Source organism: Pundamilia nyererei, unplaced genomic scaffold (assembly GCF_000239375.1).
Source record: "Pundamilia nyererei isolate P.nyererei 1_Seehausen unplaced genomic scaffold, PunNye1.0 scaffold00300, whole genome shotgun sequence".
In the NCBI taxonomy this organism is placed as follows: domain Eukaryota; kingdom Metazoa; phylum Chordata; class Actinopteri; order Cichliformes; family Cichlidae; genus Pundamilia; species Pundamilia nyererei.
In genome coordinates, this window is record NW_005187701.1 from 515,452 (window position 1) to 521,862 (window position 6,411).

Sequence of the window (6,411 nt, forward strand, 5' to 3'; positions counted from 1 at the left end):
CCAACAGCTGAAAAATATGGCAAAAGAATAAACCATGCATTAATGCAGATATTACTGTGTAAACAGTCAATATCATTCCAGCACAGTCCGAACAGTTTTAGGAAGGAGGAGGGTCCACGGAAGAATGAGGCTTCCAGGTCAGTGACTTAATCTTGCTATTAGTCAGATGGATCTTTTCCTTCTGCATGTCCTCTGGCACAACATGGGATTTATTGAATGTAATAATTTATCGTATGTGGAGCGAAAGAGTCCACCACATATCTGACTTTTGTTCTTCTGCCAATATCAATCATTGCTGAGTAATCTGTGATGAACTCAACTGCAGAGGCACGACATATTTGTTTTATCTCACTCAGAGAACTACAATATCATGTGACCTGTCAGATTAATGAGGCCTGCTCACTCAGTTTACTGGCTCCCAAACATGGCTCCACCCACCATTATAATGCCTGTGCTCTGACTGCACCCTTTAGGGCATATTATACATGTTCACTATTAACCTTCTCACACTGAACATCAAAACTCCTTCCTTCTCACAAAATCCGTGCCACTTGTTTTTGTTTAGCGGGAGACATATGGGTGGGACAGCTCTTTTCTCAGTCACCTGACACTTTAGTTATGCGTTTTAGATGAAAGGTTGGGGTGAGGTCTCCAGAGAACCTGATATTATTTTTACAAACATGTTGTTCTAAGTCTGTAAAAAGATACTTGTGGCTCTGAATGGGACAGAACTAAACATTTTCTTCCTTTGCAAGCTCTTGGAAGAATTTGGCTCCATAACTGCACAACAGCCAATTTTTAAAAGAGTTTTTCAAGTGTTAAAAGTTAACATGTTGTGTATATAACTTGAATTACTTAAGAAGAAGAAGCGAAATGAGGCAGGGCTTACTCATTGTGCCTGTCAGCTCTCAAGACCCTCTTTGCTGCTTTCAAAGGAAAGAGCTGTGGGTTTTGTGGCCTGCCGATTCTCTTTTCATCAGCTTGTTTCCAGCTGTTTTTAGTAGAACAAACTTCTAATAAACTGACTGCTATAAATTGACAGTAAAATTATGCAATTAAAATCTAGAATTACTGCCTTGTGGTTGTATGATTTAAACAGGCAGTCAAATGCAGGCTTAAATTTATGTCTTGACTTATTTAATGGTCAAGGACCTTACTTTATTACTTGCATTGCAGTTTTTCTCAGCAGAGATGTCAATGGAGGAGGCAAAGAAGTGACACGAGGAAGGGGAGTCAAGAAATGTCTCACATGCAAAGTATGATCACCATTTCCCTTCTTTTCTATCTCACTGATAAAATGTGTCCTTGTCAAACATATGATGTCAGAGTGAAACTGTCCTTTTGTGACATTTTGTCACAGTTCGTGTTTGAATACTTGAAATATGAACAAAAGTGTGTTTGTGTGTTCCAAGCAAACAATTATAACATAATAACAGATATAACCATACAGCAGATGTTCCTGTAATCTCACGTTTACAACAACTAGACCACAATTTTTTGTGTTCACAGTGACTTTGATTTCCAATCTTTGATCATCAAAATGTAATCAGTTACTTCTTAACTCCAAATGAATGACTGCCAGATTTGAAGTAATTCATTTCACTATGAAGTGAATGATGGAAACACTCAGCGTCCTTTAACAGTAATATTCACTTTTTATAAATCTGCAAAAATGGTGTTTTTAAAAAAAAAAAAAAGTTTTTTGTTTTTTTTGTTTTTAGTAAACAACTAATTTAGGGTCACTTTTAGTCACTTAGGGCCATCATGTGACAGTATAATCTTTGAATTTGGACAGTTGTCTGGCTTGGAAGGAGGACATTCTGGATCCCTCTCTTATAACGTGATAAGTCATCTCTATTAAGGCGTCACCCTTACTGTGCTGGGTCACTCGGACTAAATCATGATATATTTTAATCCTCCATGAAAGTAAAGATTAAAGCTCTCTATAAGCCTGTTGTGGGAACAAAGAAGTGGACTCATGTAGTTGTGGCAGTTCGTGATGCCTGGTCTGTACTGCATGTTCTGTACTCATAACCGCTACCAGCAGTTTGGAAATCATCCTACATCCTTCTCTGTGAGGACTGCTTTGTAAAATGACACACCAGTTTGAGTTACAGTGCAGGCAAAGCTCTGGCTCACTGCCACACTGCGAAGCTAAACCTGGAGAAACAAAAAGTGTCTACGAGTGAGGACTGAGTTGGGTTTAAAGTGTCCAATCACTCCGCATCGGTGTGCAAATGGCTCCAACAGGACATACACAACAAGCCTCAAAGCCCTGAGTCCCAAAGTTTTCCTATTGCTTTGAAAGACAATGGGACGCTCCCGACACCATCCCCCGTGACACCATCCAGCGGCTCCAGTTCACCGGCTTCACCTCCCCCACCAACCACAGCAGGAGCCTTTGCACAGCTGGCCACCACAGAGGCTTTATTCAGGCTGAGTGTGCCTAAGTTTGTGTCAGGTAAAGACTAAACCTGTTGTTACACATGCACTTCACTTTTTTAGACATGCCAAACCAGAGCACACTTGAAAACCTCAAATGTGTAATACAGCAGCTAACAGTGTGCCCTTTTTTATACACAAACATGTCAGAAATCTTCTTGTAAACACCCAAAGGAAATTTATATGTGATGAACACGATCTTAATACATCCATCTGACAGCAGTTTAAATCTGCAGACTATTGCACATGAACTGAAAGTTCATAACAAGGCAACAGTGTCCCAAATTCTTTCTCTATGGAACCCTAACCTTTGTTAAGGCCCTTCATCAAACTTCCACACATATATCCATACTCAAGACCAGTTTACAGCCTAGCATGCATGCCTTTGCACTGTGACAGGAAACTAGAGTAACCCAGACCAAACGTCTGCAGGTGCAGGAAAAACATGCAAACCACATGCAGCGAAGTGCAGACAGGATGGAAAACTGAACTTTCTTACTGACTGAATGTTCATTTATTGGACCTCTAAAACTCAGATCTATTACTGCTTCTTATTTATGCATAGCTCCTGTATCTGGGCTTGCAAAAGTTTGTGAGCTAAGATCAATGACTGTAGAAATGGCTAAGATAAGATATTTTAGACTTCATTTGAATGGCTGAAAATACCCTTAATAACAAAGTAGTTAACCTTGGTTAAAATATGTTTCTGGATGTATATGCTGTGTCAAACTCAAGTTCAGTGCACAGTTAACATGGAAATCTACCCACTGCCTGAGGCATCTTGTGTGCATATCTTTGCGTTTGGACTTTATTATTTGTTGTTCCAAATATGAATATGGCAGTGCAAAGCCAAACAAAAACTCAAATCCTTGAATGATAAACAAGACTCTATTTCATGTAATTAAAGTCTTTAAATGTGTCAGTGGATTTGGCTTAAGAAAAAAATATGAGTACACAGCTATGATACCTATTTGCACACATTCAAACATATTCTATTTAAAGCTTCACTGTGGATGTTTGATCTACTAACTTCCTTTCTGGCTGTAAGTACGCTCTTTTTACCATCTTCCTGTATAAACTTGTTTGACGTCCGACACTATTTAAAGGCATCATGGCTAGAACATATTACTTACTTGGCCTGGCCCTCATTAAAAGACAACATCTGTTGTCTTTCAGAGAGAACAAATATTAGAGCAATTTTTGTATCACTCAAATATCTGCTTCCAATATGTTTTTCAAATTGAAGCTTTACATCTGACCTAACTTTATTCCTTTGAAGTTTGAAAAATGTCTACTGTACATCCCCACATGAAAACAACTTACATAACCATGAAACTGGTTATATAAGGGAGGGCCATATCGCTACAGAGGAAAACAAGACAAAGCTCAGCCACTTTGTGCAATTGGTCTGCACCCTGCTGGACTGTCTTCCAACGTTTCACTTTGAAAAATAAGGCGAGGGCTGAAGTTTTGCACAGGCATCACTGTGTCACATTTTAAATACTTCCACATGTAAATGTAATGAAAAATGTAAAATGTAACTACGACACACTTTAGCTGTACATCAATGTGCAGACCTGGAAGAAAGAAGCATGAATTTTGTTGTTGACTGGATTTACAGGACACTGCCGTATCACACGTGGTAGTCAGTAGGAACCAAAAAGTGAGCCGTCACTGTCACAACAAAGGTTTTACCGATGAGGGGGAGTGTACTCGTGCTACTGTTTTAAAATCCAGCTTAACCCGAGTTTAAATAGACACAACCTTTCGGCAGTGTGGTCACAAGCTAATCTCCAACCATCACGCACACAAAAACATAAGCAAACAGAGCAGGATGTGTAAACAGGAGTTCTGTATGGATGGTCTTATTACAAACTGACAGCTCATAAGGCACACAGGCCGCTTTGTGTGCTGGATTTCTCTTTTGTGACGTATCCTAGATTGACGTATTAAAATAGCAAAGGTCTCCGTATGCCCTTGTATGGATCCTGAACAGAAGGGTGTTTTGTGACAGCTCCCTAATGTCACAGCTATCAGGTTAGAGCCCCTCAGAGATCAAGTATGGTAAGCAAATAACATCAATCTGGTCTTCAGTATCTTTAAATACAATTATGGTGACAAATGACCCCTTTTCAAACACATCTAGAAACAGAGTTAGTAACTTGTAAGAAATGTAACGGTAAAGGGATAAACGCATCCAGACATACTTATTTGTTTGTATTTGAGGTGTGTTTTCCTGTTGGCAGCCTCCAACATGTTTACTTGTGTGGGCCCGTCCTGGGAAAAATGCAAATTGGTTGACAGGTTTGGTTACTCCAAAAGAAAACAGTGATTTTAATGGTTTAAAGTAAAGAAATGAAAGACTTTTGTTCAGTCAGTGCAAACAAGTTTAACTGTACATTCAAAATCCCTGGAATATCTTAACATATAAAAAAGAAAGAAATTTCAGGAAAAATCCGTCAACACGAATTCCTCTCATCATACATTCATACATACACACATTTTTTACTTCTTATCTTGGACCAGCTCATAGGGGCAGTGTCTGAGCAGAGACGCCCAGACTTCCTTCACCCCAGCCACCTCTTCAAGCCCATCCACGTCATTCCCAAACCAGCTGAGAGATATAATTTCTCCTGCGAGCCCTGGGCTTGCCTCCATCCGATAAGACATTCCTTAAAAACCTCATCTAGGAGGCGTCCAGGAGGCATCGAAGTCAAAAGTTATGGTCAGGCTATTATAGACAAGACATGTGCAAGAAGGATATGTGCAAATGTGCCAATATAGTACAGGAACAAATACCCAAACCAGGTCAACTGGCTCCTTTTGATGTCTAGAAGCAGCGGTTCTACTCTGAGTCCCTTTCAAATGACCTCACTCTAAGGGAGAGTAGAGCCAACCTTCAGATTCTTTCAGTCACTACTCAGAGCTCATATCAGTCTAAATTCATAATCTCACAGGTGGTTAAATTGACAGCTCCATTTTTATGCTCAGCTCTCTCTCCCACAACAGATCAATACATCCCAGTTGCCCAGTCAGTCAGTCTGCACCAATCTGTCTGTCAGTCTCATGCTGCACTCGTACCAGCTTTAGAACAAGACCCCAAGGTGGGCCATTTACCCTTTTCTGGCTGAGAACCATAGTCATGGTTTTGGAGGTGCAAGCTGGAAATTTCCACCTAATGAAGCCAACAGAACCACATCATGTGCAAAAAGCAAAGATGAAACGACTGCAGTTGTGACCGACTTAGCTTATGTGTGGAAGAAGAGTCAAATGACGTGTAGAAACTCTCCCTTTCTGTGAGTGCCTCATTCACATAGTCACAACAGCCTCAGTCAACGCTTTTATCTGACTGAGGTTTCAAGTTTTGTTTAATCTGATAACACACAAAACCCTGGCTCTTAAGAAAAATAACTTGCTACATAGTCCATCTCCCTGTGATGTTCTCCTCGTCTGTCTATGTTTGTATTTGCGCCAAGTTTGTGAGTTCTTGTGTTGCAGGGTTTTAATTGTAGTAGCAACTGGTGCAGTGGAGGTGGAGTATTAGTGTTAGTGGATTAGTGGAATACCATTGTATATTTGTCTGCCATTCACACCTTACGTCAGGTGACCTGATAGGATGAGGCAAGATCTCACAGTGGTTTCACCCCAGATCTGTGGCGATAATGACCCGAACGTTCCCCAAGCATTGGCTTATGTGACAAGGCGCATGATTAAGGGTAGGTCAACACCCATTAGGGTTTAAATACCTGTGATTCTCCAACTTCTGGTTGTAGAACTGAAGAAGCCTCTTGATGAGAGGTGTAGTGTCTTTACAAAACTTAAACTCCGGTCACATTTTTTCCAAGCTCCTTACACTACCATGCTGTGGATGACTGAGAACCTACACAGACATTTTATGAGCCTTCATTACTTTTATCCTCATGTACCAAAAAACATGTTTTGTGTGAGCGTTGTATAAGTTTCTCGGAG